Raw genomic sequence first — 13,346 nt, 5'->3', positions numbered from 1 at the left:
GGTGAAGCGATGGGGGAGGAGGGGGAGTTGTGTTCAGTGAAGGAGAGGCGAGGTCGAGTAACGTTGCGAAAAGACAACAACAACAAAGTGTTTAGAAAGTTAGCACATACATGTAATTTTTCATTTCTTTATGTGTCCATCTATAGAACGCTGCATTTTATAGGGTAAATCTGCCTGTTCTCTGTCAGAAACCTGCCTGCAGAAAATGAACCTAAAGTATGTAATGCAAGGATGTAATCACTTTAGAGATGGAGAAAGCATAAAGTGACAATTATGAATCACTTAATATGATAAGGAGATTCTGCAGGTCATTAATCAATGTATAAAATTAAAATAAAATGTATTTTTAGTGACACAAGATACAAATATTGAAGCAAGATCTATAATTAGAATTATTTATAATAAATATGAATAAATCAGTGCAATTTCTTTAACCATAAAGAATAATTAAGTCCTTCAGGACAATGTCACATCAATGCACTGAACTCACTATGTTATCCCTCTAACAGCCTCCACATGTTCTCACTGTAATTTCCCCTCATGAATGAATTTATGCTGCACTAATCTGAATGTTTGCAGGGAAATCAAACGCATTTCACTCGCAGTACTCGAGCTGACTTACCTTTGTTTGAATGACAACTTGTACGCGCTGACTCCACAGATAAGGTACAAAAATGTGTCAGGCTATAGCGGTTGCTCTTCAGGGTTTCTACTCCACGGCAGTGTTTCATACGGGTCCACATTTCCAATGCACGCAATTTTCTGCAAGTACCGCTGCTTCGCCTCTGGACGCAATCAGTCTGTATACCGTCCGTTTTCTTTGGAGCTGCTTTTAAGCATGATTCTTGTCGTCGTCGTTCCAACACTGTGTCTCTTTTGATTCGTAGACCCCGAAAATGGCGCCGCGCTCCGCGGCGTGAAATCAACTCCAAAGCCCTACACTATGATTCAGCACAGCAAGGGAGGGGGTGAGCGAGTCAGTGATTCGTTCAACTCGTTTGAGCTGTGAGCCAGGAGGGAGGGGGTTAGTGAGTCCTGAGTGATTCACTTATGCTATGATTCAGAACAGCAAGGGAGGAGGTGAGTAACTCAAATGTGCTGTTAGCATGCTAGCTGAGCGATGCTACTGTGAACCGAGGAGCTATTGTCTTGATGTGAGCTTCTACTCAAGGTTTTTTCTTCCAGTTCAGAGCAGAAATGTTTTTGTTAAGAAACTGGCTGTTGTTTTTTTCCCCACAATTTTAATTATAAGCTAGATATATTTCTACTAATGGAATTAGCTTGCTAACAGCAACAGGGATGAGTCAGTGAGTCAGTTGCGCTTGTGAATCATGATTCACGAGTCAGTAAAGTGATTCTCGAGTATTGAACGATTCGTTCACGAATCGAACATCACTATGTTATTGCGAAGCTAGCCGCTCACAATGGTGGAGAGAAAAGTTGATTCTGAAAGCAGAGCCTTTCAGCGCCAGTGGGTGACTGAATATATGTTTACAGAGATTGCTGGTAAACCCGTGTGTCTTATTAGTGGAGCTAATGTGGCTGTAATTAAGGAATTTAATTTAAGACGGCACTACGAGGCAAAACGTCAGGGTAAGCTGAAAAACCTAAATGCAGAGCAGAAACTACAGAAAGTAGAAGAGCTAAAGAAGAATCTGACATTTCAGCAGACGTTTTTCATCAGAGCAAAATCACAAAGTGAAGCTGTTGTGAAAGCAAGTTTAATTGCAGCAGAGGAGATAGCCAAATCAGCCCGGTACCACTCTGAAGAGCTGCATGATGAAGGTGTGCGACGTCTTGTGTCCAGACAAAATGCAGATTTTGGCAAATGTGAGCCTGAGGAGAAATACGATTGCTGATTGGGTTTGTGAGATGGCCACTGATTTAAGAACACAGTTGTGTGAAAGAAGCAAAAACTTTATTGCATACTCTCTTGCTGTGGATGAAAGTATAGACATGATGGACATTGCACAGCTGGCCGTCTTCATCCGTGAAGTGGAAATATTGAACATTAAATCGATGCACGGGACAATGACAGGAAAAGACATTTTTTAAAACGTATGTCAAAGTGTAACCGATATGAAACTGCCCTGGGACAAACTTGTTGGACTTACAACAGATGGAGCGCCGGTGTTGTGCGGTGAAAAAAGCGGACTAGTCAGCAGGATGCGAGTAAAGATGCAGGAGAACTGTACCGGTGAGTTAACAGCATATCACTGCATCACACACCAGGAAAGGCTGTGTGGTAAAGTCCTAAAAATGGAGCATGTAATGATCACCGTAACGCAAACCGTAAATTTTATCTGAGCTAAAAGTTTAAATCACCGTCAATTTCAGTCTTTTATATGGGAAATAGATTCAGAGTTTGCCGACATTCCTTATCATACAGAGGTCTGTTGGCTCAGTTGGAAATTCTCAATAGAGTTTTTGAGCTCAGCAAGGAAATCTGTCAGTTCATGGACATGGCATGTATGATGCGGTGAAGGCATTTCAAGTGAAGCTGTCACAAATGCACCAGTGCAACCTGCCTTACTTTCTCTGTTGCCAAGTAATGTTGAACCAAGGCAGCGGACTTTGCTGAACTGCACCTGTGCAGATTCAGATGGAGCTGCAGTGTAATGATACGCTCAAGGGAAAGTACGACACTGAATGGCCCGCACAGTTTATTAGTTCCGTTCCTGAAGCAATGCCCCAGCTCCGTCTACATGCGGCTCCAACCTTGTGTATGCTTTCATTTATTTTTTCTGGATGTTTTGGCTGCATGTTCATATTTCTAACTTGTTTAATTTTGACAGGATATATTTTTATGAAGAGCAAAATATTTAAAGTTAAAGTTTTTTTTTTTTTTTAAGTTTATTTAATCTGGAATAATATTCCTGTCTGTTTTTTATTCATATTTATGTTTTAAAAAACATTGTTTTAGTGTATTCAATAAATGTTTATCTTGTTTGGCCCACGACCTAAAGTGGGCCTTGAGTTTTGGCCCCCTGTGCAATTGAGTTTGACACCCCTGCCCTATAGCAGTGGTACTGGTTCCCAAACTGTTTTTGCCAGGACCCCCCACCACCTAACACCCCTCCCCCCGCCCCAACGCACAAACACATCCTCCAAACACACACACCCATATTTTGTTTACAAACTCCATTGCGGTTTATTTCACACCTCAAACATTTAGTAAACAATTAAGCAAATACAAGTAAACGGCAATACGACAACACGTAAACGGCGTTGCGATTCACCGAAAACGGAGATTATTTAAAACTCCTTTTTTGCGTTTACGTGTGGACGAAGAATACAGAGTTCGTCACGCAACGACAAAGGTATGTGCCTCTTTTCACGTCACGCTGTGCGCCACGTTATTGTTTACATGAGATGAATTGCAGAATGGCAGATAGTCAGATTAACAGTATTTTGTCTCTATCTTCAGGTTTTACACGCTTACATATACACACGCAGTTACTGTCTCTCCATTTAGAAAGGCAGAGGCGTCACGGTGTAATTATTTTACGTGTAGTTGTTTTTTTTTCCTGTGTAATAATATTCAACATTGCTGTCAATACATTTTTCCAAAAATGCCTCTCTGTGCAAAATGGGTTCAAAAACAAAAACAGCTGTGGGATACTGTTTGTCCGTGATTTGAACAGGGGGGACAAATTACGGCAGGATCAGCCTGATATTATTTGTATCCCGCTGTAACTTTACTGCATAAAGAGCTAACATGTCCAAAATGTCAGGAGTAGTCATTACAAGAAGTGTTTGTGAACTAAAAATCAAGAATGTGGGATCCTGTTTGTCCGTGATTTGGAGAGCCCAGCGCGTGCTCCTGACACAGGGAAACTAATTTTGCAGGGGAGACCTACCTCGGCACTTGTGCAGGTGAAGGCAAAGGGAAGATATGCTTCACCATATTTTCCTGTCTTTGGCTTGGAAGGAAGTTGGAAGGAAACCAAACATATTTGGCGATGCTTCATCTCCTGCTTTGCGTTTGTGTGGGAGCCCCGTCAAAAACCTGTCCATTAGCAGTGTCCAAGCGCTCTTTTTTTTTTTCTTTTTCTTTTTTCTTTTCATACCGTGCCCCCCTGCAATGGCTCTGCGCCCCCCTAGGGGCGGGCCCCACACTTTGGGAACCTCTGCCCTATAGGAAGGACCAGCTTTGAAGGCTTGATCGGCCTCCATTGCTGCAGAGCAGCTTTAAATTGTTAACCCATGTTGGTTTCCCTGAAAAACTCCTTTTTGTATAATACTGAAATGTACATTGTTTTTCAGTTTTGGTAACCTTACCTTTAAAAAAACCCAAAAGCTTCTAGCAGTTCACCACTTACCTTTGTACCATTTCAAGCTATTATTTGGACTTGAACAACTTAAATTGCAATAAATAACTGAAATTATTGAAATTAGGGTGTTCTAAAACTTTTGACCAGTAATGTATGTGTTTCATCAGCCTACACTTTCAGGATTAACTTCCTGTTCAGTGTTTGCGCCACTCAAATACACCACGGCCCTCCATGTGAACAGTTTTGATCATGTGGTTTCATAAATTAGGATTTAGGTAAAGGGAAATAAATCTGGTACAGTTCATCTTCAAAAAATCCAGTACAGCTCTAATATCTTTTAAATATAACAGATAATAAAACGGCAATAATTTAAATACTTTAGAAATCTAACAGAGCATCTTAGAACTTTAAAGAACATCATTCTTTTAATTAGATGGCTGTGGTTGGGTGTGGTTTGTGGTTCAGCTACAGGAGAGGGGTTCAAGAGAGCTGTGGGTTCAAGGTGGAGCGTCAGAGGAGGCTGACCCCTACAGCTGATCATGTCTCCCACATTTGAGTGAGTCTCCAGAACATGACGACAGAACTTTGTGCGGTGTGTGCTTTGAACGGCCTGTTCTTCTCTAGTAAAACAGCAGCTGAGTGCGTCTTAGGGACTTGAAGTCAAAAAGCTGCCTCCTGAATCATTTGAACACTTGGTGAATCACTGGTTTCCAACCAGGAACCTCCTTGTTATAAGACAACACTGTCACTACCATGCTGTCTGTTAGCACTGAATTCACTTTCACCAGTTACTGGAGTCGAGCTAAATATCTCAGTTAGAAGGTATGTAAATGCTACATAAAAGAGTGCCCGTTTGTGGCTTTGAAGCTTGAGTTCCTCTGTGTGAGTTCTTGGTTTAGTGATTCCTCAGCTCACCACAGTATATTTATTATCTACAGCTTTTCTACTGCAGCTTGTAATAAACCCTCCTCTGTCCTTATTGCTGGACTTCCCCTGTTCATGGGCTAACTTGTGGAGTAAGGTGTGTATTCTTTCTGTATTCATTTGTGGCCTTTTTTCCTTGTAGCTGATTTTTAATGAGAGTTGATTTATCTGTTAACTGTGAGGATTCGGCCAACATTTCTGCATTTCTCTGGTATTTTCAGCATCTGACATCTGTCATCATCAGCACTAACAATAGGTGTAAAATTTCTGTGTGTTTCTGACTGAAACACTTTTAAGCCTTGTTTTAACAGTATGCACTGCTCAAAAAATCAAAGGAACACTTTTTAACCAGAGTATATAGCATCAGGTCAGTCAGCATATTGATCTGGTCAGTTAAGTAGCAGAGTGGGTTAGGGACGGGAATCCAAGGTCCTGGACTGCTGGGCACTGGCTATCCTCAAAAACCGGTTCCTGGTAGTCCAATTCAAGTAATTCAGTTGTTAGTCTGTCTGGTTATTGATCCCGCTGCTCTTGCACATGTGCTACAATCAGCTGATTTTAGTTTGTATTAACCCCGATTCTTTTGTCCCCATGATAGAACAGAAAAAAACGACTCATAGTGTGTTAAAACTAGAGATGGCACGATACCACTTTTTTACGTCCGATACCGATATCATAAATTTGGATATCTGCGGATACCGATATGAATCCGATATAGTGTTTTTTAATCAATAAAACTGGTTTTTTTTTCATATCTTGCTGCATTTTGTATAAGTTCATACTCAAGTTTAAATAAACAACAACACTAAAGCTATTCTGTTATACCTGTATGTAAAAAAAAAAAAAAAAAAAAAAAAAAAAAAAAATACACTGCACCCAAAATATTTCATAGTTCAGCAACACTGATCAATCTAATAAACTTAAACCTACTCCATCCTCCCTGTTCTGGTATTTTAAAGAGTACTTAGCAGAAATATTAAGCAACCTAACTAATAGGGTTGCAAACTCCCAGCAAAAAAAAATAGGGAACCACCCCCCACCCTCCACCTCATGATGCTTAATCGATGTAATCAACATTAATTTGATGCAGGGTGAAAAAAAATGCACAGAATTATTTTTCAAGAATAATTAAATAGATTCAACATCTTTCTTCAACAGAATTGCAGACTGCACAGATGGTACCTTCCCAAAGGAAAAAGTACTATAGCTTACTAGGGTATATTAGACTTAACAGTTACTATATACAGTAATGGACTTCTATACATTTTACATCAGATTAAAACTTTGGGTGTAAGATTCAGATAATTATTTATTAAAAGCTAGACATTTTAAATGAGAATAAGAAAGAAAAGTATGTCTTTGTGCCCCCTTTTCCCTGTTCATGCCCTGTCGGCCCCCCTGGCTAAACTTTGCTAGATCCGCCCCTGCACAGTTACCAGCCGTCCGTCAGCTACGTAGAAAAGGATCCTGGTGTAGAAAGTAATATTAAATAAATTCTAACAACAGCTTATCAAGCTTAAAGGTGCTGCTGTTGTTCAGCCGCTGGTTTCCTCTTTCTGGTGCAAAGTGGACCAAAAACAAAGAAGAGAGACAGACTCGCGACAGAAAAGCCGATCAGCTGATCATTAAGCAGTTTCACGATTGAAGTAGCCGCAGGAAGGTGAGGGAGAGAGAGAGGCAGTTGCTCCATGTATCGGTTGTTAAACTTAACATGGGAACGCTTTACAAACATTCACAGATGAACTTACACATTTGCTTTACTTCTCTCTGGGATAACTTCCTCAGAGATGAAATGCTGGTTTGGTAGAGAGGCTACAAATACACACAGCCGCTCTATCACGTGAAGCACACTGCTCCGACATGCTACGGTTATGAGCCGAGTTAAGCTGTGTGGCAAGTTTTGTGAGGTGGGTTTTTTTTTTATATATTTAATGGATCGGATTATATTTTTAATTTCTCACCGATATCCGATCCAGTAATTTAGGTCAGTATCGGACCGATACCGATACGTAATATCGGATCGGTCCATCTCTAGTTAAAACATTTTATATTTCTTTTTATTCAATCATCTTCCGGAAGCGAGAGTGTCCTGCACAGCCCAAACGCCAGTTGCAGGATCTCTAACATTAGAATCATAAACTGTGTTTCATATAGGTATTATTTTGGTACTTTACACGTCACAGTTTCAATACAAACATTGCTTATATGGCAAAGTTCCTCTTTTCTGTCTGGCTTCCTGTAGTTATAAATATACTTGTACAGCTCTACACTAACTTCCTGTTTTCAGTCTGGGTGAGCACTTAGTTTGTGAGTCAAAAGTGGCCTTGCTTTACAAACCTTCATTATTAAAGTACATAAAACAATGTAATAAGAAAATAAGGATACTAAGGATATATTAATTACATGACATTTGCCATATGCCATTACATTTATTTTCATTGCACAAAAGGAGGAGACCATGATGGTAGAGTAGAAACTGCATCTAGGACAAAACAGCTGCTAACACAACTATGGCTCTGTGCAAGCACCTGTGCAGACAGCATGCTAACGCTAAGCTAGCCAAGAGCCATAGATATCAAGCATAATTTAATTATTTTTTTGTGTTGTCTATTTGCTCAGTATGATTTTTTTTCCCCTCTATTATCACATCACTTTTCTTTTAATTGTCTCCTTTTCCCCCTCCAGATGTCCCACAGCAGCATGTCTGTAAGGAGGAGGAAGTTGTCGCTGACCAGCAGCTGTGGAACCAGGAGACGAGCCCCAATCTGGACCAGGGGGAACCAGAACCTCCACAGATTAAAGAGGAACAGGAGCAACTCTCTAGCAGTCAGGAGGGAGAGCAGCTGGTACTGAAGGAGGAGATTCATGCCTTTATGGTGACTGCTGCTGAGGAAAAAGACCACAGTGAACCAGAACCAAAAAGAGACCATCTCAACTGTGTCAGCTCTGCTGTAGCTGTGAGAGAATATCAGGGAGCAGGGAAGAAAGAAGGTCACAATAATGTAGAATACCAACCTACACCAGACAGTCAGTGTAAGTCTGACAAAACTAAAAAGTCTTTAAAATGTGATGTTTGTGGAGAAGTCTATAAATATAATTATGAAATGGATATACATTATAGAATCCATACAGGGGGGAAGCCGTTTTCCTGTAAAACATGTGGGAAAAAGTTTGTACATAGGTGTTCTGTAGTGAAGCACATGAGAATCCACACAGGTGAGAAACTATATCATTGTAAAATATGTGGAAAAAAGTTTGTACATAGTTCTTTAGTGAAGCACATGAGAATGCACACAGATGAGAAACCATATCATTGTAAAACATGTGGGAAAACGTTCAGCCGTAACAGTAATTTAACAGAGCACATGAAAATCCACACAGGTGAGAAACCATATCATTGCAAAACTTGTGGGAAGGCATTCAGACGTGGTACTCATTTGTTTCGCCACATAAAAATACACATATAGAGGTGTACTCTTTTAACAAGATTAACAGTTTAGCAAGCTGTGTAGAGCGCAAAGTTAAACAAGTCAGCATAGTAACTAATGGTAGACACAGCATGGTAGGAAGGAGGTTATGGTTAGTTTCATTTTAAAAGTATGTGATGTTCTCCTCTGTCTTACAGTGGAGAGAAATCATTTTTTGGAGTGGCACAAATTAGGGCTGCACAATTAATCGTTAGAAAATCGCGATCTCAATTCATACTTATGTGCGATCTCATTTCCAAATGACAATGATTTAAAAAAAAGAAAGAGAAAAAAAAAAAAAGATGACGATTGTACCGCATTTTGATCCGGGACATAATCTGCATGAAAACAAGCGCTCACTCTTCCTGCTCAACAAATGACAAGGGCGGAGCCTTATACCACGAAGCCAGCTGGCAGGGAAAAAACAACGGAGAGCACGTGAGAGATGACGAAGCTGTAAAGGCCAAGAAAGTGACAGGAGAAAATCCGTCCCGGTCAACCACATCAATAACGGGAACCTTATACAGCGCTTCCCCATACCCGTCGAACTCCTGCAGGCACAAAGAAATTACGGAGGCTATCACTTATCACCTGGCTAAAGATATGGCTCCCATCAACACTGTGCAAAACGAGGGATTTAGGAAAATGATCAACACCCTAGACAAACGCTACACAGTGCCGTCCCGCAAATATTTTTCAAATGTTGCACTACCTGCTCTATACACGCAGTGTTGAGCAACGGTGGAAACGGAATTACAAGCAGTACAACATTTTGCGGCAACGACAAAATGTGAGACATTTATTGTTTTTATGTTCATTTATTGTTTTTATGTTCAGTCTTGTTGACATAAGAAGAGAAAATGCTCTCAATTATGGAGACAGTCAAATGGTTCATTTATGTTTGATGTGTGCTTTACATTGGTGTGGCTGTGAATAAAGTTGCCGCGCTCTAGGGGGCGTATGCGTTCATCAAAATGGCCGAAGGCTGATGTGTGTTTATTCCTCCCATGTATCGTCGGTGAAGTTGGCCATACATGTCAGATTTTCCTGCGCATTTTCATACCTCTGCTAACAAGTCTCAACTGTTACGAAGTTGATGTGCAGTTAATAAGTGCAATAAATATTTATACTGGAAAAGAAAATCGTGAGAGAATCGTGATCTCAATTCTAAGCAAAAAAATCGTGATTTTCATTTTATGCAAAATCGTGCAGCCCTAGCACAAATAATTTGTGTGGCATCTTATTTGATGCAGAATCGGAGTGTTCTGTAAATAGTTTAGTCTTTCCTGCATTTTTAGGTAAATAGTTGCATGTAACTTTTTTTATTTGCAAAACTTGTGCATAGGTTTATTAAATTTACAATTTCTATTTGCATTTCATGTTATGAAAATGATTTGTGAAACATGTTTGTTGTTGTTACAGTAAAAAATATATCTGATTTCATGTTGTTGTTGTTGTTTTTAATCAATTGTACTAATGAAAACATAACTGTAAATTCAGATGTGAGGTTGTGCTGAAAAGAATGATACCAAACAAGGCAAGTAGACATGTAGAGGTCAAATCAACCCTGGACCTCAGAGGGTTAAACTTTTTTTCCTAAAGTAACACAATAGTTACTTTTCCTCGTATTTAGTTACTTTTATAATATTGTAACTAAGTTACAATAGTATAGTTTTTTGAAAACGTAACTATAGCTAATTACTTTTTCAAAGTAACTTGGCCAACACTACTGAGGAATAAATTTTCTATGTAGAAGTTGTTAAACAGTTTCCTAACTGAATGAAGTGCAAACCAGAACGTGCGTTTGTTATTTAGTTATGCAGAAAACATATGGTTTCTTCTCTTATATCTCTTTTGCACTGCTGTCATTGCAGCTACTACATCACAGAACAGAACACACCGAGAAGACCTGCTTAATCAATGCAATTAATTTCTTTTAGATTTTATTTCATTTCAGGTTGTCTTTTTGTACTCTGTTGGTGTTTTACAGAATGCATACAGTATCAGTGTGCTGTTAAAAAATCATGTCAATGTTGGATTGATATCAAAGAAACAGAGTTGTGTTCATACCAAAGCACATAGCAGCCAGCAGCACTCAGATGAACAGAGGTGTCATATCTGCAGTGTAGAGTAACAGTGAGCTACAGCAAGTATAAAGAAGCTGTGATCTCTCTGTTTAGTCTTCATCAACACTAAGTTGGTGGATTAGAAGGAGGAGCCTGATCACAGTGGTAGGACTCATTCACAGCCCTGTGTTATTCCCCCTGCTGACAGCTTTACACTCTGCACATCTTTGTGCTGCTCTGCTTTCCTTGGAGATCTTACAGCAGGAAGTCTACAGTCCGTGATCCTTAAACACATCATCAGTGTGTGAAGGGCGAATGTGGCTTGTAGTGTTCAACACTTTGAATCAGAATCAGAATACTTTATTAATCCCAAAGGAAAGTCTGTAAGACAAAAAATTTCAATAGAAACACAGTTAAAACTCTGCTGTAGCTGAAAGTCAAGATCAGAAAGGAAGTGAATATTAGACTCAGGATCAACTCAAAATGTAGAGCTGTACGTGTCCAAGCCAAAAAGAAGGCATCACCCTCCCCTCCTACATATTCAGTGTGAAAATGTAGATAGGGAGTCGATGTTTTTCTGACACAGGATATTTGGGAATAAATCTGAAAGAATAAGTCCTGAATATAAATACACAGCCCAGAATCCACACAGGTAACAATGATCACCTCTTCTGTGAAGACAGCAGAATGTATACAAGGGAAAAATCGTACCATTGTAACACCAGCGGAAAATGTTTTACTGACTCGTCAGCACATAAAAATCCACTCAGGTCATCAGCTGTATTCCCGTAAGCCACATTCCTGGTGACACCAACAAACTGAATAAAGCGATGAGGAAGGCTGAATGCAAACTGGATATATTGGAAGTTGTGGTGGAGAGAAGGTCACTGAACAAGCTGTTATCTATGAGCCTCTTACAGTAAGAGCTCCTTGTCTAACAGGCTGCGTCAGCTCCACTGACACAAGCACAGATACAGGAAATCTCTCACACTTCATGAAATAATTCTTTACGACACATCTGTCTGACACAGAATCAGCTGCTGTTCTAAGAGTTTGTCTCACCGTAACAACACTTTACATTCAGTTATTATCAAACACTTTGAGGACTTCTGGCATGTACTGTGTGTCATAATTAGCTATGTGGCGATATCTTATGGACACAAATGCAACATGGTGGGGACAGGACTTCAACAAGTATTTAATCCGGATTTATCAGGACAATTACAAAGCCAAAAAATGCAAAGAGTAAGTCAGGTATTAAAAAATAAACAAACACAAGACAGAAAAAAAAACAAAAGCTGCCAAAAAAGGGAAAACAGCGGAACGAGAACAAATAAAAGATGAACACTGAGACTAATGGAGGGGAAAGAATGGGAACAGTATATAGCATTAACTAAATAAATCACAAGACTCTACTAAGCATTTTAAGATGGAAAAACTCAAAAAAGATGAAGAAAGAACCCAAACCACCATAGTCACATTTTTACATTTCTTGAATTTTAATCAGGTTTTCATTTTCACTCTTATCATGTTTTACTTACTTGATTTCTTTGCTAATTATTTCATCATTATTATTTTTTCTAATTATTTATGAAACATCAGTTGGGGAGTGAGTGAGTGAACAACGACACTGCAGTAAAAATCCAATCAGACCAAACACACAGGTGAGAAACTGTACACATGACATCACTGAAAAATCAAACAGACTCAGATGATTCATGTCAAATGTCAGGAAAGTTTAAAGCAGACGTTTAAACCATGATAGAAAAAACTGTGAGAATGTCAAAGTAGGTCATGCAGGAATGAAGCAGCTTTAGATTATAATTTATCAAAAATGTTGTGAGTTTGTTACGTGTGAAACTGGGTTATTTTATTTTGTTTCTGATTTTTAAACACTGAATAAGAAAGTTATAAAATATAGTCCTGACTATACATATTTCACATGAACAGTTTTCACTGTTTGTAGTTATTTCATTATTGTTTCTTTGCGTTTGAACGTTCCTACAGTTGGTTTGTGGTTGATGTGGATTTGCTGCTCATGTGAGTCCTCCCACAGTGTTTCATTAGCAGCTGTAACCACAGTGACTCTGATAAAACAGGAATTAGCAGAATCCATCTGATATGAAGCTGTGCTTTGAATACCACTTCCCTCCTCTTTGAAGAGTAGTCAGATATCTGTGTTCAGGTTTTTGTACAGCCTCTTCTACACTTTGTATCACTGTGTTTGTAGAGCACAGTAGTAGAGAGCTGTGTCTGTCAGGGTTAGGGCTGTTATGGTCAGATTAGTTGATGTAGAAGATGCTTCTGAGTCATATCGATCATCAGGAATATACTGAACACCACTCCGTGATCTTGCTCCTTTCCAGAGTATAAACTGAGGAGCCTGAAGGTCAGAATGATGTCTGTACCAGTGAAGCTCTGGATGTGTATAATTTGTCTGATTGTTACATGTGAGTGTGACAGATCGTCCTTGTGTTTCAGTGACTTCAGCTTGTTCAGGAGTGATTGAGTCTCCGGCTGTTAGTCCTGGAAAAAGAAAGATGAAAAGTAGTGAAATACAGTCTGTATATCTGCTTAATGCAGCAGTTTTCAACTAACTTTAATCCCTGTTCTTA

At 39.4% G+C, this 13,346-nt stretch overlaps 1 long non-coding RNA gene across 12 annotated transcripts in view; it reads left to right on the top strand.

Moving 5' to 3' along the window:
* LOC100707654 (zinc finger protein 665) overlaps positions 1-13,346 on the top strand; it is a 53,018-nt gene that overhangs the window by 21,593 nt on the left and 18,079 nt on the right. For 6 of the 12 annotated variants that reach the window (XR_003220432.1, XR_003220433.1, XR_003220430.1 and 3 more), the window contains exon 2: positions 7,884-8,231. The exons of 5 other annotated variants lie outside the window; for them this stretch is intronic. This is a non-coding gene — a long non-coding RNA (zinc finger protein 665). Of the gene's footprint in view, positions 1-7,883; positions 8,907-13,346 lie in introns of those variants that run through there. One more of the 12 variants, XR_003220427.1, reaches the window with a different exon arrangement.

This window comes from Oreochromis niloticus, linkage group LG6 (assembly GCF_001858045.2).
Source record: "Oreochromis niloticus isolate F11D_XX linkage group LG6, O_niloticus_UMD_NMBU, whole genome shotgun sequence".
NCBI classification, from domain to species: Eukaryota; Metazoa; Chordata; class Actinopteri; order Cichliformes; family Cichlidae; genus Oreochromis; species Oreochromis niloticus.
The sequence above is the reverse complement of the archived record's forward strand: the minus strand, read 5'-3'. Positions and strand labels throughout refer to the sequence as shown.